Here is a 20,751-nt window from a genome sequence, read left to right as displayed (position 1 = left end):
AGTTGCTCAGATCCTTTCTGACTTGGATGCCGTTATTAATACAGTTCCAATTGATGTAACTTTGGCTCCTGCTTGTCCAGTGTTAATGGATATCTTTCAGTTAAAACAGACCCTATTAAAACAGTTCCACTGGCTGCCGATAAGTTTTCAGTCTCAATTCAAAGTGCAGGTAATCACCTATAAATACCTAAACAGTTTGGCTCCTGCCTATCTATGGAAAGCCAGTATGCCATGTTAGCCCTACAGGATATTTTGGATGCCCACTCCACCATAGCTTTAAAAATGCTCTCTAAGTGGTATGGATGGATGGTAATTTTGTCATATTTTAGGGCCCCTTGGTATTTTAAACCTAGGAGAGGTTTAATTTGCTAATAAATCTGAGACATAATTAGTATGCAAATTGTGAAAAGAACAACAGATATTATTAAAGCATGGAATGTGAGAGGCATGAATTGGGGAAAGCCAAACATAGAAATTGGAATTTATAGACATTGCAGTACTTGGAGTGAGCTAGGTAAAATGAACAAGAATGTTTCATTTTGAGTCAGATAATTGCAGTGTTTTAAAAAAATGAAATGTTAAGAAAATGTAGGGTAGCATTTATAGTGTAAAGAGAGATGTAGCAAAGGTTGTTGAGGGATATAATGCAAAGTCTGGTCAAATCATGTGAACACAACTTCGGGTAAAACATATTAATATAACCATAATCCAAGTTTATGCTCCAGCCACAGAAGCAGCAGACAAAATTTAAAGATTTTGTGTAGGAGTTCGAGAATAAATTGATGACACCAAAATCAGACCTTGTATTAATCATAGGAAATAGCAACACGATAGTAGGGAAAAGAGGATAATCAGAGATGGCAGGAACATTTGGCATGGGATCAAGAACTGAAGCACTAGACTGACTGACTGAATTTGGGAGGTCAGTGGTTTAGTTGTTACAAACATATTCTTAGCACAGTCAAAAAAGCAATTATATACATGGACATTATCTGATGGCCAATATAGAAGTGGAATAGGCTACATAATTGAAAGCAAAAGAAAGAAGAACTTTGTTCTCTCCTCAAAAGCAAGACCAGGATCAGATTGGATCTAAACACTAGACTCATTTATACAGGCCAAAATAGCATTGGCTTTTTTTAGCTGCCTCATCACATTGTTGGCTCATGTTTAACTTGTTGTCCACAAGGACTCCAAAATCTTTTTTCACACGTACTGCTGTCAAGCCAGGCGTCCCCCATTCTGTATCTTTGCATTTCATTTTTTCTGCCTAAGTGGAGTATCTTGCATTTGTTCCTGATGAACTTCAGTTTGTTAGTTTCAGCCCATCTCCCTAATCTGTTAAGATTGTTTTGAATACTGCTCCTATCTTCTGGAGTATTAACCATCCCTCCCAGTTTGGTGTTGTCTGCAAACTTGATGGTCGTGCCTTCTAACTCTTCATCTAAGTCATTAACAGAACCGGGCCCAGGACGGAACCCTGCGGCACTCCACTCGTCACTTCTTTCCAGGATGAAGAGGAAGCATTGGTGAGCACCCTTTGGGTTCGTTCACTTAACCAATTACAGATCCACCTAACCATAATTTTGCCTAGCCCACATTTGACTAGTTTGTTTGCCAGAAGGTCATTGGGGACCTTGTCAAATGACTTACTGAAATCCAGATATGCTACATCCACGGCGTTCCCTGCATCTACCTAGCTTGTAACTCTATTGGAAAAAAGAGATCAATTCACTTTGGTATGACTTGTTTTTGATAAATCCATGTTGACTATTAGCGATGACCGCATTTGTTTCTAAGTAATTGCTTGAGTCATCCTTTTTTCCCTTCTTGAAGATAGGGACCACATTTGTCCTCCTCCAATCTGCTGGGAGTTGTCCCGTTCTTCAGGAACTTTCAAAGATGATTGCCAGTGGTTCCAAAATGTCTTCCGTTAGTTCCTTCAATTCTCTTGATGTAATTGATCTGGCGCTAGGGACATTAATTTGTTTAGAGTGGCAAGGTATTCCTGGATGACTTGTTTCCCTATTTGGGGTTGGATTTCCCCTAACCCTTTGTCAATTCCATGTTGCTGAGGTTGAGGATGGCTTTCTTTTTGTGAGAACACTGAGGCAAAGAAGTCATTAAGTATTTCTGCCTTTTCCCTATGCCCTGTCAGCATTTTCCCATCTTCTCCTGGCAGAGGCTCTATGGCCTCCTTGTTCTTCCTTTTTTTACTGACATAAGCAAATGAGCCCTTTTTATCGTTTTTATTGTCCCTGGCAAGCCTGAGCTCATTTTGCACTTTAGCCTTGCAAATCTTTTCCTTACGGGAGTCGGTTATTCATTTGAATTCTTCTTTGGTGATTTCTCCCCTTTTCCACTTCTTGTGAATGTCTTTTTTGAGACTTAGCTCAGTTAGAAGTTCTTTGGACGTCCATTCTGGCTTCTTTGCACTTGTCTTATTTTTTCTCTTTGTTGGCACTATTTGCAATTGCACCTTGATTATTTCACTCTTGAAAAACTCCCATCCATCCTTAACTCTCTTGTCTTTTAGTATTGGCAACCACGGAAGGCTGCTCAGTATTTCCTTCATTTTTTGGAAGTCAGCTCTCCTAAAATCCAGAATGTGGGTTTGACGTTTTCGTTTTGGCGTTCCTTTGTATTGCAAACTGCAGGAGCACATGGTCACTTGCCCCTAAAAATCCAACCACTTCAACTGCATCATTCAGATCCTTCATGTTTGTTAGAAACAGATCAAGAATAGCCAATCCTCTTGTTGCCTCTTCTACCTTCTGGACCATAACATTTTCTGCAACGCAAGCAAGAAATTTGTTGGACTTTGTATTCTTGGCCGAGTTTGTTTTCCAGCAAATATTGGGATAGTTGAAATTGCCCGTGACTACTATATTTCTTCTTTGTGCCTGTATGGTCAACTGTTGACAGAAGGCTTCATTGAGTTCTTCAGCCTGGCTCGGAGGTCTGTAGTAGACACCCACAACAAGATCTTTTTGAGTCCCAGTTCCCTTGATTCTTATCCAGATGCTTTCAAGCTGGTTTCTCAGATCAAAGTCTTGCATCTTATAAGATGCAAGAATGAATTTCAGTGGCTTTAAATTAGATAAGCACAACTATGATTTTGAACTAGGTCTGAATTTGAAGCACAGTTATGTATGAAAGGGAATTGGTAAATATATAAACCTTTGTTAACATTTGAGATAAAAGATGTGAAGGGCTGCATGATAAAATAGGATAAAACTTTGAACATAGAATCATAGAATCATAGAATAGTAGAGTTGGAAGAGACCTCATGGGCCATCCAGTCCAACCCCCTGCCAAGAAGCAGGAAATCGCATTCAAAGCACCCCCGACAGATGGCCATCCAGCCTCTGCTTAAAAGCCTCCAAGGAAGGAGCCTCCACCACAGCCCGGGGGAGAGAGTTCCACTGTCGAACAGCCCTCACAGTGAGGAAGTTCTTCCTGATGTTCAGGTGGAATCTCCTTTCCTGTAGTTTGAAGCCATTGTTCCGTGTCCTAGTCTGCAGGGCAGCAGAAAACAAGCCTGCTCCCTCCTCCCTATGACTTCCCTTCACGTATTTGTACATGGCTATCATGTCTCCTCTCAGCCTTCTCTTCTGCAGGCTAAACATGCCCAGCTCTTTAAGCCGCTCCTCATAGGGCTTGTTCTCCAGACCCTTAATCATTTTAGTCGCCCTCCTCTGGACGCTTTCCAGCTTGTCAACATCTCCCTTCAACTGTGGTGCCCAAAATTGGACACAGTATTCCAGTTGTGGTCTGACCAAGGCAGAATAGAGGGGGAGCAGGACTTCCCTGGATCTAGACGCTGTACAAATATAACAATGGGAAAAGATGCCATCTAAAGCATAGAAATATATTTTATGTTATGTTCTTAAAATATTTTTTATAAAATGATGTACAGCACTGTTGGTATATGACACCAGAGAAATTGTCTAAAATATGTAATAAAACATTGAATGTAAGTAGGAAGTGTGGTCAGCAAGAAGGACCCTTTGTGTGGTAGACCTGTGAAAAAACTATAAACTATTGGGTTCAAATGCATAGTTTGCTGCAAAAAAAAAAAGATTAATCCATTAATCTTTTGAGATTGACTGATTATCAACTCAAAAGGAGTAACTGAAGCATACTTCAGTTTAGGACAGCAGCTGCAAGAATATTGTATGCTCAAAAATGAAAGAATTACTTATTACCTACCAAGAAAAATTGGTTATTAAAACGGAATGATTTAGTGGAAATGGACAAATTGTCCATTTTGATTAAAGAAAAATAATTAACAACATTTTTGAAAGAATGGAAACCACTGATTAACTTAGGGAAACATAAAAACTGTTGATTTGATGACTGTTACTTTTATTAATTAGTCTGAGTCTGAGATGGAGGGTAGCCTATAAAGTAGAAAGAGGTAAAAGTTTAAGAATTTAATCATTACCACAAAAAGCTAATTTGAAAGTACAGTACTCTTCTTCATTTTTCTATATTGTTAAATGTATATTTAGAAGGGTTAGCTTGATATAGATAATGTATGTTTTTAATTTATTGTTTGTTTAGTTTGTTTTTGGCTTCATTCAGGGTTTTTTCTAAATGAAGATTTCATTCAATTACAATTATGCCAGAAAAAAAGTGTGCTTTTCTTTTTGAGGATGGAAATGAAAAGAAATCTGTTGGCATGTCCTTCAGATCTGTTTTAAACCTATAGCTACCCTTAAGGTCCTTGTATCATCATTCCTGTTCAAAGGTGAATGGTATTCCTTGTCATATCTGTCAAACTGGTGTTTAATTATGCATACAAGTTGTTGATGAATGCCTGTCCCTCAAGGGCAGATCTTGTCATTTCTTCAGTTCTCCCAAGCAAGGAAGAACTACTGATACTGGAATCCTACTTGACAGAGTGTTTGTCAGCAGGACAAAAAAGAGCACAGTCCACTATCCTGGCACTCACCTTGAGGAATCATGTTGTTTGGTTTTTTAATGTTACTGTCTTGGTGCACCTAAGCTAATTTTTGTTTACGGTGAGTTTTGGTGATAAGATTGAAGGCTCTTGCCTGGTTTCTGATTGAGAACAATTTGGCCAAGCTATAAGATAAGATATTGGCACCTAACCTAGTGTTGGAAGAGACAAGCTGTGCAGAGATTTGCAAAGATTTTGAGAAATCTGCTTATCTGACTAAGTATATGTCTGTAACTGAATCATTCAGCATCTACTTTGGAAAAGTGAGGGTATCTGATCTGAAATAATAGTATCTTTCCTTGACTAAATGTTGTCAGGCAGCTCCCAAAACCTCTCTTTCTTCAACCACACAAATCAGCTTTCCCTTTCTCTACTTGGTTTGAAAAATTTCTTCTGTACTAGTGGAGGCCTTGGAGGCTTTTTCACACTTGGTTCTTAGTGCTTCCACATTTTAAACCTTAACATTCAGCCCCCTATATGTAAATAAATACAGATATTCCAAAATCTGAAAAAATCCAAAATCCAATCCACTTCTGATCCCAAGCATTTCAGATCAGGGATTCTCAGTTTGAATATGGATGTTGAACTTCAACCTCAAGTTCTTCATTTTCCATTGTCGATTTTAATACCATCCATGAACATTCATATTTCTTAACCCATTTTGCTGGATCAAGTCAACCAAAGGCAGTGAATAAGATCTAAGTATAATATACAAGGATACAATATTATTAAATATTCCTAAAATGAATAAAAGCAATAATACAGTACATTGAAATATAGTCCATATGAAACTATTTATAGGACTGCAGTAATATAAAATCAGCAAATAGTATCAAGTTTATAATCATACAAATCCTATTTATTTCTCTACTTCCCATTTTGATCTTTTATGGTGCATACTATTTTATGTTCTTTGAATTAAGGAAGATGATGTAACGAACAATCGTGCAAATTAGAGGGCCTCATTTTTTTCTGCAGAATTTTTCAAATTCAGTTGTGAGAGAATCTCTATTGTGTGACACTAATTTCTATTATTAAACAAGATATAATTTAATAACTGGGGAGGTAATCTAATAATGTCATAATACAGTTTACCTAACTCTTAAATTGTAGGTGTGATTATTAACTAACCCAAATAGATGTATGTCCCAGATTATGCTTCTCACAATGTTTTCCAAGACATTTCATAGGAGGAGTCTAGAACTGCAATCCTACGCACACTTTTTGAAAAATAGATTCCACTGAAAGCCATTTTCAATTTGCATGGGATTGGACTGTAAATGGATTTACTTTCTACTATTTCATCATTGTGAACTATTTATACTAGGGTGCTTTCTTCATGTTTGTTTGTCTTTTACCAGATGAACCTACATTTCCTTTTTTGGTTTTCTCATTCTTTAAGAATTGTTTATTGTTTAAACATTTTGTACATGCTAGTATATTGAGTCACAGGTCAATTTCAGTCGGGTTTTAAGGAAAACAGTTTCACTGTGTGGATGATTGCTTAAGAAATCCTAGAACCGGTTTGAGGCCCAGTTGGTGATTATGCAAACCACAGAGGCCAGTCTCCAACTGCTTCCAAGTTTCACAGTATCCGTAGCATGATAGCTACAGAGAATACACTTATTATTTTATGACACAGCAAACAAGATAGATATGCTGAATTTTGTATCACAAAATCACAAGTCGAACACTTCCCAAGTGTCTAGGACTGTGTGATGTATTTTCGGATGATGCGTGCAGATCCCAGTAGGGTGACCTTTTGCAGTTGGCAGATCGTAATTTTGTCAATGTCTGTTGTTTCCAAATGCTGGCTGAGATCTTTTGGCACGGCACCCAGTGTGCCGATCACCACTGGGACCACCTGCACTGGTTTCTGCCAGAGTCTTTAAAGTTCAATCTTGAGGTCCTGATAGCGGCTGAGTTTTTCCTGTTGTTTTTCATCAATGCGACTGTCCCCTGGGATGGCAACATCAATGATCCAAACCTTTTTCTTTTCCACAACTGTGATGTCTGGTGTGTTGTGTTCCAGAACTTTGTCAGTCTGGATTTGGAAGTCCCACAATAGCTTTGCGTGTTCATTTTCCAATACTTTTGCAGGTTTGTGATCCCACCAGTTCTTTACTGCTGGCAGGTGGTACTTGAGGCATAAGTTCCAATGAATCATTTGGGCCACATAGTTGTGCCTCTGTTTGTAGTCTGTCTGTGCGATTTTCTTACAGCAGCTGAGGATATGATCAATGGTTTCGTCAGCTTCCTTGCACAGTCTGCATTTTGGGTCATCAGCTGATTTTTCGATCTTGGCCTTAATTGCATTTGTTCTGATGGCTTGCTCCTGGGCTGCAAGTATCAGGCCTTCTGTCTCCTTCTTCAGGGTCCCATTCGTGAGCCATAGCCAGGCCTTCTCCTTATCAGCTTTTCCTTCAATTTTGTCAAGGAACATTCCATGCAATGTTTTGTTGTGCCAGCTGTCAGCCCTAGTTTGTAGTGTGGTTTTCTTGTACTGATTCTTTGTCTGCTGTGCTTTGAGGAGTTTCTGATTTTTGACTGCTTGTTTTACTTGTAAGAGTCCTCTGCCACCTGATCTTCTAGGCAGATATAGCCGGTCAACATCACTGCGAGGGTGCAGTGAGTGATGAATGGCCATGAGTTTTCTTGTTTTTCTGTCCAAATTGTCCAGTTCTGCCTGTGTCCAGTTTATGATGCCAGCAGTATATCTTATGACAGGTATGCCTGTGTCCAGTTTATGATGCCAGCAGTATATCTTATGACAGGTATGGCCCAGGTGTTTATAGCCTTGATGGTGTAGCCTCCATTGAGCTTGCTTTTGAGAATTTTTCTGTCCCTTTGTGTGTATTCTTTGCTGACCACACTTTTCACATGTTCTTGCTTGATGTTGTCCAGCTGTAATATGCCCAGGTATTTATAGGCCTCTGGCTGGTGACACTTTATTGTCTGGCATTAGGCATATTTATGCCCTCACTGTCAATGATTTTTCCCCTTCTTCAATGCCACTGTCCAACATTTGTCCAAACCAAACTCCATGCTGATATCAGTGCTAATTATTATTATTATTATTATTATTATTATTATTATTATTATTATTACTACCATACTTATTTATATCCTGCTTTATCTATCCCAAAGGGGACTCAAAGCAGCTCAAAATAAAAGCATTAGTACATAATTTAAAATATGCAAACATTTAAATGGAATTAAATATAGATAGTCTTAACCATTCTGATTTAAAAACCATTCAGACATATTCGGTGCATATTCAAAGTTAAGACCACAGTACCCCCAGAATTGATCTTAAAAACATTTTTCTTTGAAAACCTGCCCAAAAAAAGTTTTCAGCCTGCCACCAGAAGAACAGCAGGGAGGGGGCCATTCTGGCTTCTCTGGGAAGTCAAGGGGCAACGACCAAGAAGGAAGTCCCGCTTTCTCATTTCCATCAGCCTAGCTTGAGATGGAGATGGGACCGATCTTCCTTCCCGAATGCGCATGTGCACGTCAGTAATTTATATTGGAACATGCGATCTTGTTTGGAGGTTCTAGCAGGGGAGCGCAACTATCATATACCCGGGATCAAAGACTGGGGACCTTGGTACACTCCTTCTATACAGTACCTGGGACGTCGTCCTCTTCCACCGAGTGCACAGCTTCGAGAGGGACACACATAGAGTAGTGAGGGAGGAAGGGGACACCCGCCTAGCCAGCCAGATCAGCCAAATCAACCCTGGTGATCAATGGGGTTACAGATGTCACGGCCAGATTGCCCTCACATCTCGTGTGGGATTAAAAAGACTCTTGCATAGGTTTGTTGACTTCTGTGAGACGAGTGACCTCCAGGTGAACTATGATAAAACCAAAATCTTGGTTTTTGGGAAAAGCGACAAAAAGCAAGTCTGGGCAGTAAAGGACCACTACATTGAGCAAGTAAAAAATTTCAAATTTGGTTCTGGTTTAGCAACAATTTATCATGGTCCACTCATTTAAAATACACACTGGCCTGGGCCCAATCAAGTACCAGTGCCATCAGGAGGTTCTACCACTCCAGGCGCCACCAATATATTCCCCCAGCCCTATAAGTCTTCCAAGCAAAGATGAGAGCATAAATACTCTATGGAGCCCCTATTTGGCTAACTTCAAAAATAGTGCTATTAGATCATTTCATTCAAAATTTCTTTTGTATCTTGCTAATTACCATTAGAAACATATAACTAACACTCCTTCTACTGCTGTCCTTCTCAAGCTTCCTTCATCTGTTCTTATAGTGTTTGCTCTATCCTGGCTGGAGTTGTCTGGCTGGGTATTTCACAAATCAAATCAAAGCCATTTTCCCTCCATTAGATCAGGAGGGCCTTGAACTTGGTCTTTGAAACTGCTCTGTCTGTTTTAATTGTTTTGCTATTAAAGTGTGTTTTAATTTGCTTTTAAGTTCTTTATCTCTGTAAATGTATTTTTACCAATTGTGTGTGGTGTTCCCTATTTCTCTATAATAAGAAATAGAGAAAAACAAACCAAAGCATGGTACAGATTATCATGTGTGCGATATTGGGTCACAACATATACAGTAACTTGAAAACTTATTTCCATCTTAGAGGACCTAGCAGAAACTTCTGAATCACATGAACAAAATCTTGGGACACAACATATGTCTCGAAAACTTCTTTCCATCTTAGAGGGCCTAGCAGAAACTTTTCATCTACTTAGGCAAATTGTTGTTGTATGCCTTCAAGTCATTTCCAATATATTGTCATGCAATTACAAGGGGTTTTTTGGCAATATTTGTTCATAAATAGCTTACCTTTGCCTTCTTCTGAGGCTGAAGACTGCAGACTTGCCCAAAGTCCTGCACTAGGTTTTCATGACAAAGCGAATATTTGAACCCTGGTCTCCAAAAGCATAGTCAAGACACATTTAATCCAGAAACCATAATAGAAAAAAATCAAGTAGCTAGACATTACATATTCAGTTTGTCAGCATCCAATGTCTTCTGTTTGACAAAAGATTTGATATGTAAACCTTTGCTTAGGCAGCTCAGCCAGGTAAAGACTGAGGAAATAAGATATATCTTTTCTGTTGTGAGTTCTTTTCCAGGAAAAGGTACTACATATGACTCACTCAGTATCAAGTAAGCAGAGGACTTCACAACTGTTCCAGGTTTCTAGAATAAGAAGTTAATTTTAAAAACATAAGGAATACTTTTTGCCTAACATGGTGCCAGTGTACACAGGACATGCTGAAAACAAACATTTTCATCATTTCTTTATCATAATTAACATTGTATTTGAATGTGTAGAATTTTAGATTCAGGAACGTAGGGAGAAAGATTCTGTCCCAAATTTTTGTTTTGATTAGTTAATGTTAAAATGGGCTGGGCAAAGTGCATTTTAGGAATACTGCTATTGGACTGCAACACTCCCCATTATTTACCGTGGCTATGTTGGTTGGAGCTGATGGGAGTTACAGTCTAACAACATCTAAAGGGCAGCATTATCCATTGTATTTCTATATTGTTTCAAAACATCTATACTGAGTTGTCAGCAAACCTCCCATAGAAAATGTTTATTTGTGGACAAACTACTTGAGTTACCAGAACCTGTTCCTTCAGCTGCCTGAAGGCTAGGCTTGGCTTGTGTTTTTTTGACATGGTGGAAGGCAGCTGTTAATTAATGTGCATTTATTTTAGTCAAATTGTATTAGGGACATGTTCGTAAAATGAAAGAGGGGAAATGACTTGACCTCAGAAATCATTCTAATAAAAAGTGCAGGGTTCAATTTTCCTCATGACCTTAATTGGTTGGAGAGAAATGGAAAGAATAAGACAATGCTACAAAACATGATCTGAATCTTTTGGATCACTTTCTGTCCCACTTTTGTCAAAATAGCAGTAGAGGAAAGAGAAAAAACACTAAATAAATACCATGTGTGGAATGATGTTTCTTGAGCATGAGGTTTGCTCTGAATGACTAATATAATAATGAATTCACCAAGCTGTTCCAAGTTGTCCCAGTTCCCTGGAGGCTGGTTTTTATGTCTGTCCACAATGGGTAGCAGCAAGCAAGAAAATCAGATCTAAACAGTACTCAAAATGCAAAAAAAGGTAACTGTTATCTGTTAACTGTTATTGTGTGTGTAGTTATCAACTGTCATGAGCTATGTATATGACTGCTTGAAATAAGGAGAAACCGTACAGCCAAGATTAAAGAAAAATCAACACTAGGGGAGATTATTTTTGTAAATATTACTGTTTTCTTCAACAGCTTAGAGGATTGGAAGCTGGCATAATAAAATCCAATGCTCCTGAGATAGTCCCAGCACACTAGCTGCATGTTCTACAACAGCATTTTTAGCCCACTGTTCACAAGTGTGCTTGCTATCGCTCCTCCATTTGTTGAATTCAGGATGACCTTTGCATGAATAAAGTCAAATAGGATTAAGGATGGAATTTTCAACAATGGGAAAGAGCAACAGATGTAGCCGACTTTGAACGTGGAAAGATTCTTGATGACCTGTTGCCTAAAGCAAGTGGTATATGCAAGAGGAGTGAGAAAAAGAAATATAAGGGAATGAGGTTTTCTCAGGAAATACATTAAGGAGCAGCACATCAACAAACAACAAAACAAGTTTGCACATTCACAGCCAACACTTGAATCTTGTATGGCTTTGAAACAACTTTACTAGAAGTGTGCTTAAAATTTTAAAATATGCATTAATATATTATGCAACTATAGATGAATTAATCTATATCCACTTCATAAGAATTATATTATATTACTAGCTGTACCTGGCCACGCGTTGCTGTGGCGTTGTCTGGTGATGTTGGTGAGAACTTGTTGAGGTAGTGGTGGTATTGAATGTCTGTTGTATGGTTGTCTTTATGTTTAGTATGCATTTGGTTGTTTGTGTACTGTGAAAGTGGTGAGGGTAGAGGGGGTTATATGTCCCTGTGTAGTATTGCATAGTATTTATACGTTGTCCATGTGTTGTGAATGCTTGGATTGTGTCCTGCTGCATAGTAGAAAGGGTTGGGCTGGATGGCCCTTAGGGGTCTCTCCAAACTCTTGGATTCTATGCTTCTATTATTATTATCATCATCATCTTCATCATCATTATTATGTAGAGGCTGGATGGCCATCTGTCAGGAGTGCTTGGATTGTGTCCTCCTGCATGGTAGAAGGAAGTTGACCTGGATGATCCTTAGGGGTTACTCCAAACCTTAGGATTGTATGATGATGTTGTTATTATTATTGGTAGTAGTATTAGTATTCGTATTAGTATTGAGAGGCTGGGTGGCCATCTGTTGGGAGTGCTTGGATTGTGTCCTGCATGGCAGAATTGGGTTGGACTGGATGGCCTTTAGGGGTGTCTCCTAACTGTCTAATGGTATGATTCGTTGTGTATTATTATTGTGCAGATATTGGATGGCTATCTGTCAGGAGTGGTTGGATTGTGTCCTCCTGCATGATATAAGGAAGTTGAACTGGATGATCCTTAGGGGTATCTGCTAACCTTAGGACTGTATGATATTATTATTATTATTATTATTATTATTATTATTATTATTATTATTATTATTAAGAGGCTGGCTGGTCATCTGTTGGGAGTGCTTGGATTGTATCGTCCAATGGCAGAGTTGGGTTGGACTGGATGGCCTTTAGGGGTCTCTCCTAACTGTCTGATTCTATTATTCGATTTGTATTATTACTGTGCAGATCTTGGATGGCCATCTGTCAGGAGTGCTTGGTTTGTGTGGTCCAGCATGGTGGAAGGAAGTTGAACTGGATGATCCTTAGGGGTGTCTCCTAACCTTATGATTGTATGATGTTCTTCTTATTATTATTATCATTATTATTATAGTAGAGTCTCACTTATCCAACATAAACGGGCCGGCAGAATGTTGGATAAGTGAATATGTTGGATAATAAGGAGAGATTAAGAAAAAGCCTATTAAACATCAAAATAGGTTATGATTTTACAAATTAAGCACCAAAACATCATGTTATACAACAAATTTGACAGAAAAAGTAGTTCATTACACATTAATGCTATGTAGTAATTACTGTATTTATGAATTTAGCACCAAAATATCATGATATATTGAAAACATTGACTACAAAAATTATTTATTATTTATTTACAGTATTTATATTCCGCCCTTCTCACCCTGAAGGGGACTCAGGGCGGATTACAATGAACACATATATGGCAAACATTCAAAGCCAACAGACAAACAACATATATAGACAGACACAGAGGCATTTAACATTTTTTTCAGCTTCACGATTCCGGCCACAGGGGGAGCTGTTGCTTCACTGTCCACTGGTGGCTGTACTTCCTCATTCCTTTCCTCGTGTTTTTCTGGCAGTTTTATGATGTTGTAAATTAGTGAAATTAGCCTCCTGCATAAAGCGTACCTAAATTTCCCTAATTGACAGGTGCAACTGTCTTTCGGGGCTGCATAGGTCAACAGCAAGCCGGGCTATTTAATGGTCGGGGGCTTAACCCGACCCGGGCTTCGAACTCATGACCTCTCGGTAAGTAGTGATTTATTGCAGCTGGTTACTAGCCAGCTGCGCCACAGCCCGGCGCAGTTGGATAATCCAGAACGTTGGATAAGTGAGTGTTGGATAAGTGAGACTCTACTGTATTATTATTGAGAGGCTGGGTGGCCATCTGTTGGGCGTGCTTGGATTGTGTCCTCCATGGCAGAATTGGGTTGGGCTGGATTACCACAGTAATTATTTCATATTACAGTAGAATCTCACTTATCCAACATTCGGTTATACAGTGTTCTGGATTATCCAACGCAGTCTGCCTTTTAGTAGTCAATGTTTTTGTAGTCAATGTTTTAAATTCATTGTGATATTTTGACCATTGAACTACTTTTTCTGTCAAATTTGTTGTATAACATGATGTTTGGTGCTTAATTTGTATAATCATTACCTAATTAATATCCAACTTATCCAACGTTCAGCCAGCCTGTTTATATTGGATAAGTGAGACTCTACTGTATATTTATAATCTTATATTATCTGCTTAGAACTAGATTATATGAGGCCCCTTCTACACAGCTGTATGAAATGCACACTGAAGTGAATTATCTGGCAGTGTGGACTCAAGATAATCCATTTCAAAGCAGATAATATAAGATTATAAATGGGTAATATAGCTGTGTGGAAGGGCCTTGAGTCTACACTGCCATATAATCCAGTGAAAATCAGATAATCTGTATTTTATAGGCAGTGGGGAAGAGGCCTGAGACCTAACTGTGCATGTCCCCTGGGCTGAGTAGGTTGCTAGGAGACCAAGTGGGCAGAGTTCTAAATTGGATAAAAAACAATTATTCCTTTCCCTCTAATTAGGACTTTGTTTTTCTTTTCTATTTGTTGTATGAACATAGATGCATGGATGAGGGGTTGTGTTGCCAAGTTTAGTGTTTCTGGGATGTGTAGTTTTGTTGTTTTGTCCTAGGCCGATTTTTTTTAATCCTTTTATATATATAGATTATAATAATCAGAAGATAGGTACCTCTTTTTTATAAATAATAATCTCTTTTCTAAATTCATTACTGTGGACCAACCATTTGGTTTTTTCCTGAGAGTGAACCATCAGAAAAAGGGATTTGCTTATACCATATTAGGACAAAGTATATCAGTTTGTTTTATTTCTGTAATTTTCTGTAAATGGGTGTGACATTATTTTATATTTCAGACTCAGAAGTAATTTACAATCATGCACTTAAAATAATATGTGGTATATTTTATACTGTGTGCGCCTTTTTTGAAATGTTAATTAGTTTTTTATTCTAAAATAGAAATATACATTTTTGTTAATATATTTTACAAATTGTTTTCATGATTAGATTAGAATTTAAATCAGTTTAAGGTGTCACATTTGCTATTGTAATATATTTCAATCACACGTACATCTGAAAATTGGTGTGAAGTACTTTCCTAGGGCACAACTATACTGATACTTTTTGAACCAGCTTGCTGGACACTGAGTCAGCCCTCATAAGTCAACACAGAGACAGGAAGGAGGCTTTTGCACCCAGTGGTGCGAACACTGTTTGGGAGTACTGGGCAGCCACTCTGACCATCCTCACTTCTCCCGTATATCGCAGCAGTCCTACCTGTTCCTTGTCACTTGCCCTAGAATCATAGTAGAGTTGGAAGAGACCTCATGGACCATCCAGTCTAACCCCATGCCAAGAAGCAGGAAATCGCATTCAAAGCACCCCCGACAGATGCCCAACTAGCCTCTGCTTAAAAGCCTCCAAGGAAGGAGTCTCCACCCCAGTCCAGGGGGGAGAGTTCCACTGCTAAACAGCTTTCACAGTTAGGAAGTTCTTCCTCATATTCAGGTGGAATCTCCTTTCCTGTAGTTTGAAGCCATTGTTCTGCATCCTAATCTCCAGGGCAGCAAAAAACAAGCTTGCTCCCTCCTCCCTATGACATCCCCTCACATATTTATACATGGCTATCATATCTCCTCTCAGCCTTCTCTTCTGCATTTGGCCACTGCCGGTCTGATCCTCATCTACACTAACCTAAGTGGTCAGTATAGATGGAGCCCTGTATACAGGGGCACCACAGTTTATGAAATAGATGTATTTACCTCTTTAACAGAAAGTTTAGTACCAGAGAGAGTAATAACAGGAAAAATCAGGTAAGGCTCCTACATCGCAAAGAAGAAGAGCATGTTTCAGAAAACATTTTATTCAAAAATAGCAATTTACACATGTGAAATGAAGCAATGAGGTCAAGTAAGCCTAGCATAAGAAAACAAAAACATTTTGAAGCAAGAAAACGTGAACACTTCTTCCAAAATGCATCTAAGGATGTTGGTTTTTTTAGTTCACTGAAGTTTGATTTATTTATTTGTACCCCATCTTTCTCCCATCGATGAGAAACTCTTAGCAAAAGTGCATAGTTTACGCATGCTTTGCAGCCAGATAATTAAGTGTGCAATTCTCTACATGTCTACTCAGAAATGAGTCCCATTCAGTTCCCATGCAAATGATTTCAGCTTCGTATTACTTTTACTGAACAGTGTCAGTCTGGCATTAAACATAGAATCATAGAATAATAGAGTTGGAAGAGACCTCATGGGCCATCCAGTCCAACTCCCTTCCAAGAAACAGAAAAATCGCATTCAAAACACCCCCAACAGATGGCCATCCCGCCTCTGCTTAAAAACCTCCAAAGAAAGAGCCTCCACCACACTGCGGGGCAGAGAGCTCAACTGCTGAACAGCTCTCACAGTTAGGAAGTTCTCTCTCATGTTCAGGTGGAATCTTATGTCCTGTAGTTTGAAGCTGTTGTTCCGCATCCTAGTCTCCAGGGCAGCACAAAACAAGCTTGCTCCCTCCTCCCTATGGATTTCCCTCACATATTTATACATGGCTATTATGTCTCCTCTCAGCCTTCTCTTCTGCAGGCTAAACATGCCCAGCTCTTTAAACCATTCCTCATAGGGCTTGTTCTCCAGATCCTTGATCATTTTAGTCACCCTCCTCTGGACACCTTCCAGCTTGTCAACATCTCCCTTCAATTGCGATGCCCAGAACTGGACACAGTGTGATTCCAGGTGTGGTCTGACCAAGGCAGAATAGAGGGGGAGCATGACTTCCCTGGATCTGGACACTATACTCCTATTGATGCAGGCCAAAATCCTATTGGCTTCTTAAGCTGCTGCATCACATTGCTGGCTCATGTTTAACTTGTTGTACACAAGGACTCCAAGGTCTTTTTCACACGTACTGCTGTCGAGCCAGGCATCCCCCATTCTGTATCTTTGCATCTCATTTTTTCTGCCTAAGTGGAGTATCTTGCATTTGTCCCTGTTGAACTTCATTTTGTTAGTTTCGGCCCATCTCTCTAGTCTGTTAAGATCATTTTGAATGCTACTCCTGTCTTCTGGAGTAGCTGTGTAGGTTTCCCTTAGGTTTTGATGCACACATGGCATAGTTTGAGCTTGATATTCCCTTATATTCTTCAATAAGTAAACTCTGCATTCAAAGTTACATGTACAAAGTATCCCACTTCAGTGAAGGCAATGAGGCTATGTACCAGCACTCCCCCCCCATGTAGATAAAATCCTACTTTTCCTATCATATACCAGCCTTGACCTTTGGAAACAATTGCCAAACAGCAAAGCACCTTGTAGTTTTAAAAATATTTAATGGGATTAAACAGTCACCCAGTTATACTTACACCATTGTCTCTTAGTGTGTAATAAAAATATAAACATAGTAATTATGTTTTATCAAATAAAATATCTAAGTCTACATTCCTGTGAACACATCTGGGAGTAAGCTCCACTGAAGCAGATCTTACTTCTGATAGAAACATGGATAGAATCAGTCTGTCTAATTTTTTTATCCATATTTTGTGTTAAACATTTTTCCAGTCATATATTAAGATTAAAAGTAGCAAGTCTATGCCTGTGATTTATTTTTCCTAAAATTTAAGATATCTGATTCATGGTTCATTCATGATTTTTATGCAAGCAGTTTCAACGAATGTAGGATAGAGTAAAAAGTGCTCCCTTTGCATCACACATGGCGTGGCTAACACCCACACTCTGCATGCTTAGACTTGGCTGGTAATTATAATGAAGCTATAAAATATTTTGACAGTTTTTAACCATTGTGTGGTTACTCACCAATGCTTGCGTGGCATTAAAGTACAGTCAGTTGAAAATAAAAATAAAATGAAAATAAAAAGAAATGAAATGGTCAGAATGCTACAAAATAGCATCTCTGTTGTTACTGCCAACACCTAATTTTTCTCTGAGTGCTTCCTATGATTCCATAAAGATTGATTTCTGACGTACTAATGGACCCAGCATTCTGCAAATGATTTTTTGATGTATACACATAGGTTTTTGCTTGATCAGTACTAATATATAACCCAAAGTTTTTATTTTGGAGACAGATCTTTTGAAAAAATGAGGTTGCATTGTGGGTTGTTTGCAGTCGGAAGAATCATATATAATCATCCATTTGCTAAGAATACAGATTCAGCAGCATGTAAAACAGAAAATGTTAATGTGTCTTTTCATTGTATATTTTTGATATTAACAAAATGTTTTGCTAACAAGCACAATCACGAATATGTGCTGGAAATGTTACAGATCCAGAGTATAAATGGGAAGCCTCTTAAACAAGGCCCCCACAGCCAGTTCAAATATGTTGGAGAATGCATATGTCTGTGGGGAATGTTAGCTGTTCGTTCAGCAAATGCTAATAGTTAAATTGTACTTTAGAGTCCAAACTGAAAGTGCTTTCTGGCCCATCCCACAGTCCATTTTGTGCAGCTTTGTATCTTATCCCTTCAGGCAGTTGTGATGTCTCATGGGCCTTGTAGTCCCGTTCCTAGTGCTATTGTGGCAGATGAGGAGGAAAACATGGGATTTCCACCGGTTCAGCTCGAATCGGAGCCTCGCCACCTGGAAGATGTTTGTCCTCAGGAAGTTAACCAAACAAGCCTTGGGCAGAATTCTCCCCCGTTTTCCCGAAAGGACAATTATAATAGAGATAGAGGAGTCAGGGAGGCTAATCGCCGGAGCCTCAGAATCGCTGCCAGACAATTAGCTGATTAGGTCTGCTTCCCTTGGGAAATTCTAAGGAGTCATGCATCTGGACAGAGTTGGGTTTCACTTCTTGTTCTCCAGGGAAAGTGTTCTGTTGGCGGGAAAACAAGACCCTATATAGGGGTTTTGCCACAAGGGGAACCATGCGGAGTCAATTGCTCAGCTTGAGGAGAGAGATCGTGTGTGGACTTTGTATTCCTTGTTCCCTGCTTCCCTGATTTAGTTTCAAGTCTTGCCTTGCTTCACGTTTGCCACGGACCTTGTTTCATGCTTCAAGTTGTCACGTTCCAAGTCCTTGATCCAGCCAAGAACCAAGCCTTTGATCCAGCCTTGTTGTCAAGCTTCAATGGACTAAAGACCTTGTCATCTCCCCACACTATTGCTTGGCAAAGTGTGTGTTTCGGTTAATGGATTATAACTTTGAACTCTAATATCTTATATTGGACATTATTTTCCTGGACTATATTTGGCCTTTCCTGAAAGGTCTGCTTCTGAACTATATTCTTCACTTGTTTTTATTGACTTTATATATTTCTTTAATAAAGATATTAGATAGATTCTGGTCTCTGCGCATGGTTATTGGTGCTCTGCAGCCTGGACCCTGACAGCAGTGGAGCACAAATCATGCGCTGACCATTTGGTTTCATACAGTAAAGCCAAAGTATTATTAGCACTTGTTTAGAGTGGTGCTACTCATGTGCAGGGACATCCCCACAGCTTTTCTTCCTACCTTCATTTTCAATATGAAGAATTGCTGGTCACCTATTCAGCACCTCTTCCTAGGTTGTCCTAAGAAGCAGGAACAGAGGTTTTATTTTGACCACACAGTGGAATAGCTGACATGACAAACTGTCATTCTTTTTTTTCTTTTTTTGCTAATAATTTTTTATTTTGTTTTCAAAAAAAGAGGAAAAATTTACTCAAATAAACTATTAAAAAGGGGGAAAAGAAAGGAAAGATGGGAAACATCACAGAATATAGTATGCAAATTATAGAGCCATGGGTCTATTGTATCATCAAAGACATAGAGGGGGTGGGAGTATCCTTATACATATTCTTCAGAATAGGGGGAGAAGGGAAGTAAAGGGGAAAAAAGTTCCAACAATGACATCTTGTCTAACAAGAGTAACAGATTATCCTTCAGGATCCATGTTGATTCCTTTTATCTTCTTATATTGTCTTCTCTTCTCTTCCAAATCTGCATAATATTCCTTCTCCTTATTTTATCCATTAAGTAATTCAAACTCTACTTTTTCTACCCATAATAACAGTCAACTATCTACATATTTTAAAATTAATTTGTTTTGTTAGTAGATTAGTAATATACATGTAAATACTTATTTTAATTATCGATCATTCACGTAGAATCTACTCATAATAAATTTTCATATATATATATATATATAGTATCAACATTTTTGAAGTTATAAACTTTTCTATTTTAACTCAGAAGTATTAACTTACCAGTTTTTTGCTCTTATATAAACAAGTTATATAATTTATACACATGTATTAGTTCATAATACTTTTAGTTCACAAATTCTATTGCAGTCATCTTCTTCTGGTTTTTTATAAAATCCATAAAGATTTTGATGCTTCTTTCAGTTTTTGTGTTATCTTGTTGTAGAATTACAAATAATTTGTCCATTTCAGCCTTTTCAAAAAAAAAATGATAATCCATTCATCCGGTGTTGAATAGCTTCGCATATTCAATCCTAGCTGCTGTAGTCATGTACAGGAAGATTATATCCCGTTGTTTCTGTATTTGCTTGTCTAATAGTCCCAATCAAAAGTTTCTGGTTTCAGTGTTACTTTATTTTTTACTAGCTGTGCCCGGCCACGCGATGTTGTGGCAAATTGTGGTGGTGCTGGAAATAAAGTACAGAGGAATTGGAGGTACTTAGTATATGTTATGTTCTATATTCAGCTGTGTGGAAGGAGGCATTGGGCTGTTGCACACAGCCCTATATTCCAGAGTATCAAGGCAGAAAATCCCACATTATCTGAGTGTGGATTCAAATAACCCAGTAGAAAGCAGATATTGTGGGTTTTTCTGCCCTGATATTCAGGGATATAGGGCTGTGTGGAAGGGCCCCAGGTCTATGGTGTCATAGAATCCAGTTCAAAGTAGATTATCTGGATTTTTATAGTCTCTGTGGAAGGGGCCTTTATTTCCAATT

At 38.6% G+C, this 20,751-nt stretch overlaps 1 protein-coding gene across 4 annotated transcripts in view; it reads left to right on the top strand.

Annotated features, from left to right (window-relative positions):
- ehbp1 (EH domain binding protein 1) overlaps positions 1-20,751 on the top strand; it is a 305,625-nt gene that overhangs the window by 154,787 nt on the left and 130,087 nt on the right. The window lies entirely within an intron of this gene.

The sequence above is a fragment of the Anolis carolinensis genome, chromosome 1 (assembly GCF_035594765.1).
Source record: "Anolis carolinensis isolate JA03-04 chromosome 1, rAnoCar3.1.pri, whole genome shotgun sequence".
In the NCBI taxonomy this organism is placed as follows: Eukaryota; Metazoa; Chordata; class Lepidosauria; order Squamata; family Dactyloidae; genus Anolis; species Anolis carolinensis.
This window is presented reverse-complemented; position numbering and strand designations above follow the sequence as displayed.